Source organism: Vulpes lagopus, chromosome 9 (genome assembly GCF_018345385.1).
Source record: "Vulpes lagopus strain Blue_001 chromosome 9, ASM1834538v1, whole genome shotgun sequence".
Taxonomy (NCBI): domain Eukaryota; kingdom Metazoa; phylum Chordata; class Mammalia; order Carnivora; family Canidae; genus Vulpes; species Vulpes lagopus.
The window spans coordinates 60737432-60752770 of NC_054832.1; positions in this window are offsets into that span (position 1 = coordinate 60737432).

The window sequence follows — 15339 nt, forward strand, 5'->3', positions numbered from 1 at the left end:
CACAGGAAAAAACCCCACAGATCTATATTTTTAAGATATAAAAAATCTAAAAACATCAATATGAAAGTAAAGCAAATTAAAGATAAGCTAATGGGATCCCTGGGTGGCGCAGCGGTTTGGCGCCTGCCTTTGGCCCAGGGCGCGATCCTGGAGACCCGGGATCGAATCCCACGTCGGGCTCCCGGTGCATGGAGCCTGCTTCTCCCTCTGCCTGTGTCTCTGCCTCTCTCTCTATCTCTCTGTGACTATCATAAAAAAAAAAAAAAAAAAAAAAAAAAAGAAACATTTAAAAAAAAAAAAAAAAGATAAGCTAAATACTATTTTCACTTGTCTGTCTCTCAAGATAGGCTATCAGCTACTCTATCTTTGCATGGTGCTGAACCATCACAAAAGCAGATGGGTCAAAGAAATGCTTAACATATTTTTGCTGTGTTTCATATCCTTATGCATTTAAACATGCCATTCATTCTTCATAGAATGTTTTTTGACCCTTTGTCATATAGATTTACATCTAACTCCAACTCATGCATCAAAACTCAGCTCATATCACCTTCTCCAGGAAGCCCTCCTTGGTTTACCATCATAATCATCCTAGTCCTATTAATCTCTCTTCTGGTTTTCTGTGTAATCTTTTTTTTTTTTTTTTAATTTGATCATATCCTTGTTTCATTGATTTCAATCATTGATTTACTTGTTCCTTTTCCCAACTACTCTGTGAGAGCGCCAAGTCTAATTCGATTTTGCGTTCCCAAGGCCTAGCTCATTGGAAGCACTCAAAGATTCTTTGTTGGAGGTATGAATGAAGAACTTGTTACTTGCTCCGAGATTGTACATAGTTGGTTTAGTGATGCTGGGTTATGTGCTGAGCACTCTCCACTGGGAGGCAGTGTTGTGCAGTGAAAAGCTCTTAGCTTTGCAAGCCAGAAAGCCAGGGTTCCCACAACAATCCTGCCACCTCTTACCTGCCTATCCCTGGGCCATGCACAATTTTAAGATTCTGGCAAGATGGGAAGAATGAGCAGAAGAATATTTTCCTTACAGAATTATCATGAGGATTATAGATAATTTAGGTAAAGTATCCAACATATTGTAGATGCATTTATAAGATAGCTCTGGATTACTTGCTTATATAATAGTAGCACAATTACAGGTAAAGGCCTAGATCATTTGCAATCATGCTGCAAATGACCCTCCCTCTAGAAGCTCTCAGCCCACTTCTCATGTCTGTCGGAGGGCTCAGGCTTGGAAGCTCACTGTTCAGAGGTTTTGGGGGCTCCATAGGACTAGGACCTCCACTGGGGCTTAAGCAAGTCAAGGGCTTGAGGGACTGTTATTGCCAGGCCCTGGTTCAGCTGCATGTGCATTAAATAGATTTTTGTGCACTGGCCTGGGAAACAAGCCACCATCTATAATTCTGTTTCTATGGGGAAAGGCTTTCTGTGTTCCAAACAACCAACTTACTAATGAACTCCTGGAACACAACCTATTTGTCGACGGGGACCGGCTGACTGGGTTTACATGGCTGAGCCAGCCGCCCGAGCGACTGCACAGTGTTGATCTAATTATAATGAATTCTCTACGGTGACTAATCTAGCCGTGGTCTCCACAATTGAAGAGGAATTTTGAAAAATTGGAGAGTGTTCTACAAAGAACCACAAAGATGATTAAAGGACTGAAGGAAAATCTAGTCTGGTCTTTACGGTTTTAAGAGGACTGCAGAAACCACTCATGCATACATCACTCAAATGAAAAAAGTATTTGATTCTGTACTGTGTCAAGTGCATTTATCATTTGCTAATTGACAATGAATTAATTCGTAGAGAAGGGAACCAGTGTTGTTGAGTGCCCGTATCAGAGTATCAGACACTTCATGGGCCTTTTATATACATTATTTAAGCTTACCCTCATGGTCACCCTGCCAGAGAGACATCGTTATGGCTATTTCACAGATGAGGAAACTGATTTTCAGTGAGATTCATTTGTCGAAAATCTGATAGTTAATAATACAGAACGTAGATTCAAATCCAGGCCAGATTAGTATCAAAACCCCTCTAACCAATTTTCTACACCGCAGCCAGAGTGACCTTTCTGAAGTGTAAACTTGATGATGACCTTCTCCTGCATAAAACGCTTCTATGGCCTCACTCTGCTCCTGGGATGAAACTCAAGCTTCTTAACACGGCTGGCAGGACCCTGAGCGTCTTGCCTCCTGCACACCAACCACCCTTGTCTCCTGCCATCACCTGTTCCCCCCAGCCCCAGGGCTGTGTCCAGACATCTTTCCTTTTGTCTATTCCTCCCTCTGCATCCAGCCTCCTAGCCTTCACACATGCAGTTCCCTCTGCTCTCCTGCTTTTCCTCTTCTGTTGGCCAACTTTCCTCTATTTACCCTCGTACACACCTTCCTTTGGAAGCCTTCCCTGAGCCTCCAAGTACAGACTGATCAGCCCTTCTCTGTGGTCTCCCAGTGTATCACATTTCCCATTATCACAGCATTATCACACTGCCCGGTAACTGAGTGCTGATTTAGCCTTGAACACCCTCCTGTGTGCACACACACACCCATCACTCAATCATTATTTGTTAAATAAGTGTTGAATGATCATATCACAAGTTATTTTTACAAACAGTAGTCAAAATATTGACATCTACAAAACATTTACCTTCTTATAAAAACTTAAAAAAAAAGAGGATTTGAGATTATCACGATCATAATATGGCTCTCCCTTGTTTCTGGTATGTTTTCTTGAGAGGAAAGAAAGAAATACAGATGCCAGTAGGATGCTGGATACTGTGTAAAATGTTCGTACGCCCATGGGAGGATGGCCCGGGTGGACATCATCCATCATCTGGGTCATGGCAGAAAAGAGATTGAGAACCTTCCAACCCTTCCTAGCTCTAGGAAGGACCCCTTGAATCCATTATATTCGAAAGGACATTGATCTTTGTAACTTCCTCCAGTGAGAAATCTCCAATCCTATCTGGTGTCGAACAACCCTTGGGGTAAGAACATTCTTCCTTTTGTTTAACTTTAATCAGCCCGTTTTTGGGTGTGCTCTTGGCCACAGAGGAAAAGCAGCCATCGCCCTCCAAGCAGTGGTTTGTCTGAAGTTCATGTCCATTGCCCATGCTGCTTAAGGCATCCAGAAGCGTCTCCTCTCTAGGTGGTATCATCCCAGGTCTGCTAGCCCCTCTTTGCTGGTCACTGAATGACGATTTGGCTTTTGCTGTGAACTCTCTCCACATTCTCTCAATCCCATTGAGCCATGGAGACCAGAGCCAACCCCAGCTCTCTGTTACAGCTCAGATCAGTGCCGAGCTGTGTAGCAATTACCTCATGATACAGACATGCTTTTCATTTGCCACAGTTCTCTGCTTGCATTTTTTTTAATCATCAGAACTGCAGGGTTGTGACAATTCCTCCCGGTCAACTGGCTATCCACTAAAGCTATACTTTCAATTTTCCAGCCAACTGCTTTTGAGTGGTTGGCACCTTGCCTTTGAATATGTTCACTTTTTAGCTCCAAGTGCATAACCCTGAATTTTTCTTTGCTGAACTCCATCCGGTCTATGTCCCATTATTCCAGTTGGCCAGCATTGCCTTCTCTGACTACTCTAGCCTGCAGAAATCTTTTCCTTTGGTAGCATCTCGGGGTTTGTGTTATCAGCTGCTTACTTCCTGGGCATATTTCCTATAGATCAGTGCATTAGATTAAGCTAAATTATGCTGCTGTAAACCAGTCACCCCTAAATCTCAGTGGCTTAAAACAGTAGCTTTGGCTTTTCTTATTTGTGCTACATTGTCCACATTGATCAGTAGAGGGGCTCTGATCATCTCAGTCAGTCCCTGGTCCGGGTTGGCAGAAGTTTTAATATGACGCTGCCTTCTCAACGTAAAGCTTCAGGGTTTGCTGGCGTGGAGGCAAAAAGTGTGGAGGATGGAAAGTTCTACACATTTCTTCTGTCCAGATGTGATACATGTTGCTTATGCTACCATTTTTTTTGGTTAAAGCAAATCACATGATTGTGACTAATTCCAAGGGGGGCAGTTCTCTGAAGGAGAGAACTTAAGAGAAATCTAGGTGGTCATTGATAAGGTCTCCCACAACCCATAGGCTTCTAAGCTTCCTAAACACAGTGCTCTTGTCTTTTATTTATGTATCATCTATAAATTCTTGTAAGAAGACTCGTAGATTCTGGGCCTACTTTTCTTTTCTTTTCTTTTTTTTTTTAAGATTTTATTTATTTATTCATGAAAGACACACACACACACACAGAGAGAGAGAGAGAGAGAGAGAGAGAGAGAATGAGAGAGGGAGAGAGGGAGGCAGAGACACAGGCGGGGGGAGAAGCAGGCTCCATGCAGGGAGCCCTACGTGGGACTCGATCCCGGGTCTCCAGAATCACACCCTGGGCTGCAGGCGGCGCTAAACCGCTGAGCCAACCCGGCTGCCATGGGCCTACTTTTCTCCCCTCCAGCACCACTTTACAAAAATAGAAGCATTTTTCCATTCCCTGATCCAGATTATATAAGGAAGCTGTTAGATCAAAGACCAGATTCCACAAAAAGCTAATAGCAGCTTTTTTTCCAGACTGAGCTCCTAATAGACACATTTTCTCTACTGATGAGGGTGCTCTACAAGATAGGATTGTTAGGAAACCAGGGGCATGAACCTGTGAGAGACCTCTGTCTCAATCAACCAGCTCCACCTCTCGGCCAGATATGCCATTGTAACTGATCACATGTTGCAAACAGAAGAGCAGACCATCCTCAGTGTTCTAAAATCTAAATAAGACAAAGGGATGGTGGAGAAGTTGAGCACTGCAGAAGATAAAGGACGGTGGATTGCAACCTGGAGCCTCACTTAGCTTCTAGGGAATTCTGTGACCTTGGGAAAGTCATCCCACCCCAGTGGACCTGGGCTCTAGCTCTGGCTTGGAATAGGGTGGGACTTGGCCTGTGCTTCCCAGCTCTAGCTTCTTAAAAACAGATCCTTAGCCTCACCTAGACCTTCTAAATCATCTAGCTATAGGACCTAGAATCTATTTGGAGTGGAGGAGATGATCTGTAATGAGATGTTTAAATGTGGACTACTCTACAACTCCAGCAGTGCTCTTCTCTCAGACTTCTCTCACATCGGTGCCATCCATTTTTCCTAGACTCTGGATCTTCAGTCCAAACCCGAGAAGCACAAAACCAAATTCATCATTTCATTCAGGCCCTAAACCTCTCTTGTAAATATCCAGATTTCCCATAGATGAATGGTACAACCATCTCTCCTATTAATGAAACCAGAGAAAATTGGATTCATTTTAGACTCCTCCCTCTCCCCACCCAGTTCATCCTGCAGCCCTGATCATCTCTCTCCTTTATGCCTCGAGTCACTGCCCTGGCTCAGGCTGCCATCCGCTGCCCAGGTTATTACACTAGTCTCTTTCTATATTTCCCTGACTTGGATCTCACCGATTCCTTCTCCTTTTCCATCCAGATCCCTTGATTTCAGAGGGATCATCCTAACATAAAGAGTCTGTCCAGAAGTCTTCAATGATGTTCCCGCTGCCGCTGGTTTAAAATCTAAATCCCCCTGCATGGCATTCAAGCTCCTTCAAGATGCTATCCCACCATTTCAGGGCCACTGGCAGTGGCTTCCCTGCTCACAGTACACCCTGCAGTGATATCAGCTCCCAGTGGTCCCTGAACGTGGTTCTCTCCAGTGGAAACACTATTCCTACACCTGCTTTCTGAATATGACCTGCCCACTGCCAGCTTTGGGAAGACCTCACAGTCTCCTCCCAGAAAAGTGACAAACTATTCCTATATTTCCACTGTACTCTGCTCACACTTCCATTATAGAGTCTGATTGGGTTATAATGGTTTCTCTGCATGTCCATTCCCCCCACACCCCACAGAATGGAAACTACTAGGGGCCTGAGACACTGCCTGACATAAAACCACAAATATGTGACAAATAAATGAACAAACAAGTGAACGAATGACCCCGTCAGTCCTAAACATCCTGTAAGTCTATGTCTGCTTCAGTACAAAATATAAAGTATAATATCAAATTCCATAATTAAATGAACACCGAGGCAATGATTTGCAGCAGGGTGGGAATGAACAGAGGTCTGAGAAGAAGAGGAAGAAGTAGGGAGTGGGTGGCCCAGAGCAGAGAAAGGAGGACTGACAAAATCATGGGCGTGCAGCATAGACAAATAACATCCTGGCCCCAACTCTACCCACTGTGATCCTTAGTGTTGAAGTTGTTTGAGGAGACTGAATTAAGTGAAGTGGCTAGAAAATTAAGATCCAGTTGATTGAAAGTCAGTGAATGGTATGATTTCACAGAATAACTGCCTGAGTTCTTAAAGCAAATTATTTTCACTTCCAGCTGCTTTTCTCTGACCCTCTCCTCAAGTATTGACATGTGCTAAGCCTAAAAAAAGCGGAAGCTATCCTTAGAGAAACTAAAAAATGCACAACTCCCAAAGTCAAGAAATCTTCCAGTTGGCTCTTCCCTGGAGGAAAGCTTCATTGACAGGCTCCTTAATGCTCCTGCAATGACCAGGACTCAAATATGTGACTTCTGTGGCCCAAGCCATCATCACCATAAAAAATGTCTCTCTTTTAATACATTTCTTATTTAAACAAACCTTAGAGGACTGTTTGGTGCCAGATTCTTAGAACTGGCCGTACAATGAATTTTTTTTTCTTGAATGTTTATGCTGCCCAGCCTGTAGAATTTAACCTAACAAAGAACGTTTAGTGTAAGGTAGCCATGTAGATGAATAGTTTTTTTGTGTGCTTGCTAAAAAACGGGGGCTCCAAAGAACAAATCGAAAACCCATTAGGAATAATTCTGCTTTACCCAGTGATGGGCAGAAAGCATGCAGGGAAGGGAGGAAATTATAAAAGACCTTATTCTAAAAAGGCAACAGAGTCAAATGTAGTCAAAGAACTGGGAAACCCAAGCCAGACCAGCCAACAGCCCAGCTATAGGAATGAGACACCACAACCAGCTCTCTGTCTCTCCTCTGTGTCTCCGTCTTTCTTTCTCTGACGCGCGCGTGCACACAGCACACACACACACACACGTTTCACAAATTGAATCCACTCAATCAGAACTGTGTCAGGGCCAAGACCCTCTCTTGGCTTAACACTTAAACTTTGCAATAACTACTGGTACGAAATTCTTAGGCAGCAAAGAACAGCAAGCAGTGTCAATATGACCTGTCATGTAATAAGTGTCTCACTGCAAAAGGCAGCAGGTAAGATGCTAACATGTGCTATGTGGTGGTTTTAGGCAATTGCTCCTTTTGGACCCCCCACACCACCAACACTTTTGCTCTGCACCCACCCCAGTGTCTATCCACAGCAATGAAGACGTCCCAAATCCAAATAACAAGATCATAGAAATTCTTGTTGTAGATCAGCTGCAGTCTGCAGCCTCTTCCAGGGGAAGGCAATGGACTGGGTCAGGTCAACAGGAGGAAAAGATCTCCTTGGACCTTGACTTTTTCCATTTTCATTCCTCCCAAACATGCGGGACTTTGGGTGAGGCATGGGATCCTCTCCAGGGGTTGGCCCCAGCCACAGAGCCATCACCTGATGGGGACAGTGGAATATGTGGATTCAGCAGTGGTTGGTGTTCCTGCTGTTCTCTTACTTTACTATGACCTTGCAACTTTTTTCAAGTCTGTTCATTATGCTAAAATATAGGCACATTGGAAAAGGTTGATGATAACTTTGTGAGCTTCGGTTAGGCCAGTGACAGCAGAATAGTATCTGATTTGTCTCAAGTGCATCCTTCTAAGGAGATGCCCATGCGCTACCCGCTGATACCTCTTCCCAATAGAGCTGTCCTTTGTTAACTGCAGCGTCACCATCATCTCTGTCAGACAGCCTCACACCCACTATGGTAATCTGTTCTGGATGCATAATAAAATACAATGAACTAGGGATGCCTGGGTGGTTCAGTGGTTGAGCATCTGACTTCAGCTCAGGTCATGATTCCGGGGTCCTGGGATCAAGTCCCACACCAGGCTCCCAGCAGAGAGCCTGCTTCTCCCTCTGCCTGTGTCTCTGCCTCTCTGTGTGTCTCTCGTGAATAAATAAATAAAATCTTTTTAAAAAAATACCATGAACTAGGGGGCTTATAGGCAACAGATATTTCTTTCTCAGAGTTCTGGAGGCTGGGAAGTCCAAGAGCAAAGTACTGGAAAGGTACCTTCCAAGATACTTCTAAGGTCTCTCCTCTGGGTGTGTATGTGGTCGTCTTTTCTCTGTGTGCTCATACAATCTCTTCTTTGTACTCAAGTCGGATGTGTGTTGGGATGGGGGTAAGGGGAAAGAGAATGAGAAAAAGAAAGAGAAAACTCCCTAGTGCTTCCTCCTCTTTCTTTCTTTTTTTTTTTTTTAAGATTTTATTTGAAGAAGAGACAGTTCAGTCTATAGCATCACCCTGGCATCCTTCCTCCCACCTAGCTTCCTATTTACTTTCAGCTCTAGCAACCAACTGGCAGTAACAGGAGTAGATGTGACAGGAAAAGAACTAGGAAAATTGGGCCCAGCAGAGAAAGGCATGTAAAGATGGGAAATGGATTAACTGAAGTGAATAGTGCCACCATTCATTTAATTTTGCAGGCTTAAAACCCAAGATTGGAGCTTTAATTTTGTACCCTTCTGGTATCAGTTAGCTATTGCTGAGTAACAAACAGCTCCCAATTGTAATATTTATTTTTGAAAAGATTTAATTAATTAATTTATTTATTTATTTATTTATTCATTCATGAGAGACACAGAGAGAGGCAGAGATATAGGCAGAGGGAGAAGCATGTTCCCTGCGGGGAGCTGATGTGGGACTCAATCTTAGGACCCTGGAATCACAACCTGAGCCAAAGGCAGACGTTCAACCACTGAGCCACCCAGGTGTCACCCAATTTTAATATTTAAAACAACATATATTTCCTATTCCTCATATATCTGAAGGTTGGCTGGATTCTGCTGAAACCAGGCTGGGCTCAATTAGGCCACTCTTTTGAGGTTGCAGCCAGGGTGCTCTGCTTCGTGGAGTAGATCTGGGGGGTGGAACTGCTCCTCATGTCTCTCATCTTTCTCAGACCCGTAGGCCAGCATGGGTATATATGTTCCTTTTATGCTAGTGGCTGAGGCTCAAAAGCAAAGCAGAAACACACAGCGTCTCTTGAATCCTGGATTTGGAATGGCACACTGACATTACAGACATTTCTGTTTATGACTTTGGCTAAAACAGGTCACATAGTCAAGCCCAAAGTCCTCCGTGTGGATGCAGGAAGGCGTGAAAGATTCAATATACCACATCTTCCTCCTCTTTACTTCCCACAGCTGACACTTCACATTGGCTTATGTTATCGCCCAAGTTTCCTGAATATGTCTACTTTTTACTCTCTTCCTCCATCACCTTCCTCGTCTGAGTGGTCACATTCTACCTAGATGCTGCAACAGCCTTTTAACTGGCCTCTGCTGAACCAATCTTGGGTCTAACCCCAAAATTATTTTTTTCAAATTCACCAATCTGCTCATATCACTTCCTATGACTCCTATTGGTTCTGGGGATAAAGACAAAAGTTTCTTACTCTCAGTGAGGGCCTGATGTAAGCTGACAGCCACCAACTTTTCCACCTCGCCACAGAACCCATTTTTTCTCACTCTCCATGTTTCAGCTCAGTGTTTTCTAACCTGTCATAAGTGCTGAGCTTTCTGCCACTTCAGGACCTTTAGAATAACGCTTCTGTGCCTAGATCCCTAAACCCTACTTCTGCCCTCTTAATTCTGATTTATCCTGCAGATCTCAACTGAACCTCTCTACTTTGTAAAAGCCTTCCTGATGTCTTAAGCCACATCAGCTGATTGTTTTAGAAAGTTTCATATCATTATGAACCTTTACTTCATGACACTTTTTGCATTTTGTCGCCATGCATTTAATTGTGAGATCATTTAATTAATGTCTCATCTCCCCAACCCCCGAGGGAAAAACTCCATGGTAATCATTATACCTCAGTGCCTAGCATGGTGATTGGTACATGGTGAGAACTCAAGGCATTTATCTTAAATAAATGAATGAACGAACTGGTCCAAACAATCAAAGATAAAAAACTAACTCTTTTCAGGGCTCCTGGGTTGTTCAGTTGGTTAAGTGTCCAACTTTTGATTTCAGCTTAGGTCATGATCTCAGGGTTGTGAGGTGGAGCCCTGCATTGGGCTCTACACTGGGTATGGAGCCTGCTTAAGATTCTCTCTCTCCCTCTGCCTCTGCCTGTCCCTCCCTCCCTCAAAAAACCCCCAACTAAACCTAGATCTTTTCATTTTCTTTCTCGGAACCTGAGGACACTCATACATTTTTTATTAAGATTTAACACAGACATAGTTCAGAGAAAAATGTAATCCAGGACAAATTACAATTTCACAGAACATTGAAGAAATTTTTAGCCACAGACTCTTTTTCTCTATATCCCTTTCTATACTTAATCCAGGTTTAGTCTGAAGAAAAAAATATCCCAAGATCTAAGGACTCTTTTCTATGTTTCACTTCATGGGTGTATCTATAATTGCTAAGTAGACGTATTGTAAAACATGAATTCCTCTTAAAAAACAAACACAAAAAACCATGATGCTTACATACTAAAGGAAGACTATTTACTCCTATTTTTTGTTGAAAATTATCTTTACTATTCTCTCTCTCTCTCTCTCTCTCTTTTTTTTTTTTTAAGATTTTATTTATCTATTCATGAGAGAGAGAGAGAGAGAGGCAGAGACACAGGCAGAGGGAGAAGCAGGCTCCATGCAGGGAGCCTGACCTGGGACTCCATCCCGAGTCTCCAGGATCAGGCCCTAGGCTGAAGGCAGCGGTAAACCTCTGAGCCACCCAGGCTGCCTTATCTCTACTATTCTCAATTCCAACCAACAATTCTGAATTATTAGCATGATGGCAAATTGTTGCATTGACAGCCCCAATTAATGGTCTCCTTTTAACCACGCTCTTTGCAATGTAACTTTGCAGTTCACCAAGAGATGGAGTCTATTTTCCCACCCCTTGAATCTGGCTGGTCTTTTTTTTAATTTGGCTAATAATATGCAATGGAAATGACATTGAGCCAATTACGATGAACATATGCTTCAAGAAGCCTTGCATGCTTCTGTTCTTATACTTTTGCTATTCCATAAGAATGATCCCAGGTTAACCTGTTGGAGGATGAGAGGCTATGTGGAGCAATGTCAAATTGTCACAGCGGAGGCAAATCTAGACCAGCCCCCTGCCAACCTCCAAGCAGAGATCAGCCAAGATTGCCTCAGATCACAGAACTCTGCTCAGCCAACTTAGAGATTCCCAAGTCAGATAAGTGCTTCTCGTTTAAATTTGGCATGGTTTTTTACAAGGCAATAACTAACTGAGATAGTGTTTAAAGCAATATAACTATGCTTCTAATAGAAATTACTACCACCTCACACCTTTTGCATCTGCCCCCAAATCATACACCATTCAGAAAAATACATTGGGGTTTAAATCTTCTCTAAAGCATTTACTAACCAGATAACTTTGGGTAAGTTAAGTAAATAGTTCTAAGCTTCACATGCCTTACTTATAAAATAGAATTAATAATACAGAGAAGGGATCTATTATCCTTAATAACTTCTGTTCTTTTCTCCATGTTTCAGATCCCCAAATTCTTATCAGGGCACATAGTTCCTCTCTAGGTGTGTTTATGTGACCAAGTCTGGCCAAAGAGCTCCAAGTGAAATATCATGTAGTAGAAATCTTCCTAAGGAACCTAGTACATTTCTTTTGCCCTCTTTTCCTTCATCCTTTTTCTCTCTGATGGCATCATACATGACTGCTGGCCAATGATAAGGGAGAAAGCTATAGTCTTAGTAGACTTTGTAAAGCAGAACTGTGAAACCAACCCCTTACTGTCTACCTCTGGATTTTTATGCAAGAGAAATAAAATTCTCTTTTATTTAAGACATTGTCATTTTAGTGGGCACCTGGTTGGCTTAGTTGGTGGAGTGCACAACTCTTATTAATCGATCTCAGGGTTGTGGGTTTGAGCTCCATGTTAGGTGTAGAGATTACTTAAAAATAAAATAAAATAAAAAGGTATTATTTTAGATTTCTGTTACTCACAATTAAACCTAATCCTAGCTAATATAAAGAATCTTCTTGGTGGTTTGTTATGAGTGAGGTAATAATATAACTGCCTGGCATCATGCCTAGTACACAGTAAGTGACAATAAATAAGTGTAGCTCTTATTATTTTCTTATTGGTAGTAATAGTAGAGGCAATACCAACATTCCTCCCTGGCTAACATTGAGATAAAACTGGCAATATCATTGAAGTCAGCTAAAATTATGGCTGTAGTCACAGCATTTACATAATAGTAAAGATCCATGACATGTGTTTGTTGATAATTTTATCTCAGAGTTTCCCTCTTAACTCATTCATCACTAAAATAACAGTTTTACCTTAATGAAATTTAGGAAAGAGATGTATATTAGCAATGATAGTGCAGCACTGGCTTTGTCAAATTTAATTCACTAATGTAGTAAGCCTGAAAAGGATGGCAAAACAGAAAAGGGTTTCAAGCAGGTTCTAAATAGTTCTCTTTCCCTCATAAACATTTCAAAATTCTATTAGAATATAATAATCATATGTACTTAAAAAGCAATATATATAAAATATTATATTTACTTAAATAGTATTGCTTATTACAAAATTATACCTCAGCTTTAAGATACTGAACAACTTTATTTTAGATATTGAAAGAAGAAATACTTTTCAGAAAACTATTACCATTGTAACTCTGCCATTAGCTCCTTTGGTACTCCCTACTGTGAAGATCATTATTTTGAGACTTGGAAAGTCAGCAAAATGGCACGCAGAATCTCCTCCAGTACTGAATCAATTTTTTAAGACAAATTTTCCTCAGAAATATGGTGAAACACAGAGAAGTCATTCATAATGAGTTCCTCAAGCAAAAATTCTTTTTAATTATTCTGTCATTGGAAAAAGAAGTCACAGAGAAATACTGTTCATAGTGGATTCCATATAGCATTTGATAGTTATGTGTCATTACCAAAGTAACTAGCAGGTCCCAATTTAACTGGAATGAGGCTTTTCCCATTAAGGTGCCTTTTTAAATTAATCAATTACGGAAGCCTATTGTGAAGACTTTTCAGTAAGTAAGATTTCCTGTGGAAATCAATAGAGATTTTTTTATTTTTATTATTTTTATTATTTATTTTTTAAGGTATTTTTTATTTATTTATGGTAGTCACAGAGAGAGAGAGAGAGAGAGAGGCAGAGACACAGGCAGAGGGAGAAACAGGCTCCATGCACCGGGAGCCCGACGTGGGATTCGATCCCGGGTCTCCAGGATCGCGCCCTGGGCCAAAGGCAGGCGCCAAACCGCTGCGCCACCCAGGGATCCCAATAGAGATTTTTTAAATGCCTATTAGAGAAAGTTGGTTAGAAAATTTCACAAGAGCCTAAAATAATTTGACAATAAAGTCAAGAAAAGTTCTCAAGGTATAAATAGATTTCAGATGTCTTCAGAAAAGATGGCAGTCTGACTAGTGAGAAACAAAGTACATGAAGAGCATAGGTTAAGTTAGAAAGTAGGATAGCTATGGACAGGTTGCCAATCAGTAGTGGCCAGTGGGATACCACTAGCTGGAAATAGTAGAACATAAGACTGGGAATGCGGACTGTGACATTGTGGAGAGCATGGTATCAGATGTTGTCTCTATTCATTAGTCATTGGTAATCATTAAAGTATTTTTAACAGAAAGATAAAGAGAAATTAATGCTGACTTCACTGGATGAATTCTCCCAAATATTTACAGAAAAGTTAATACCACTCATGGATTCTTCTTAAAATTTGTGAGTGAAAGTGTACTTCCCAATTCATTCTATGAGGTCAGTATTACTTACTCTAATACCAAAACCAGGCAAAGGCATCACAAGAAAAGAAAATTATAGATCAGTATTCCTTGTGATTATAAATGCAAAAATCTTGGGAGTGCCTGGGTGGCTCAGTCAGTTAAGCATCTGCTTTTGTCTAGAATCATGGTCCCAGGGTCCTGGGATGGAGCCCTGTGTCAGGCCCTCTGCTCAGCAGGGACCCTGTTTCTCCCTTTCCCTCTGCCTGCTGCTCCCCCTGCTTACACACACACTCTCTCTTCTCTTTCTCTCTCTCTCTCTGTCAAATAAATAAATAAAATCTTTTTAAAAAATGCAAAAATCTTTAACAGAGAATGAGGAAATCAAAGCTAGTATCCTATAAAAGGATTATCCTCCCTGACCAAAAGAGATTTATCCCAGGAGTCCAAGGTTGGTTGAATATTAAAAAATCAAGTAAGTTTGCCATATCAATAGAATAGAAAACATTAACAATAGCCACATAATTATCTTGATAAATGAAAATAATATTTGAAAAAAACAACCCTCATGATAAAAAAAAAATCAACAAACTAGGAAGAGCAGCTAACTTCCTCAACCTGATAAAAGCCATTTAGAAAAACCCATGGCTAACATTATGCTTTTCTCTTTTTTTAAAGATTTTTATTTATTTATTCATTCATGAGAGACACAGAGAGAAAGGCAGAGACACAGGCAGAGGGAGAAGCAGGCTCCATGCAGGGAGCCCAATGTGGGAGCCAATCCCAGGATGCCAGGATCACACCCTGAGCCAAAGGCAGATGCTCACCTGCTGAGCCACCCAGGTGTCTCCGACATCATGCTTAATGGTAAAAGCCTGGATACTTTCCCCTTAAGATCAGGAAGAAAGTGAGGCTATCTGCTCTCACCAGTTCTATTCAGCATCATACTAGAGATTCTAGCCAGGGCAATTAGGTAAGAGAAAGAAATAGAAGGAATGCCAGTTGAAAAATAAGTAAAACTGGGCAGCCCTGGTGGCTCAGCGGTTTAGTGCCACCTTCAGCCTGGGATGTGATCCTGGAGACTGGGGATGGAGTCCCACATTCGGCTCCCTGCATGGAGCCTGCTTCTCCTCTGCCTGTGTCTCTGCCTCTGTCTCTCTCTCTCTCTCTGTGTCTCTCATGAATAAATAAATAAAATCTTTAAAAAAAATAAGTAAAACTATATCTATTTGCAAGTGACATGACCTTGTATGCTAGAAATGCTAAGGAATACACACACACACACACACACACACACACACAAATGCCATTAAAACTACTAAACAAGTTCAGCAAAATTGTAGGATATAGATCAATATGCAAAATCAATTATATTTTAATACAGTGAACACTCCAAATATGAAATTTAAAAAAGCATTTTACTTAT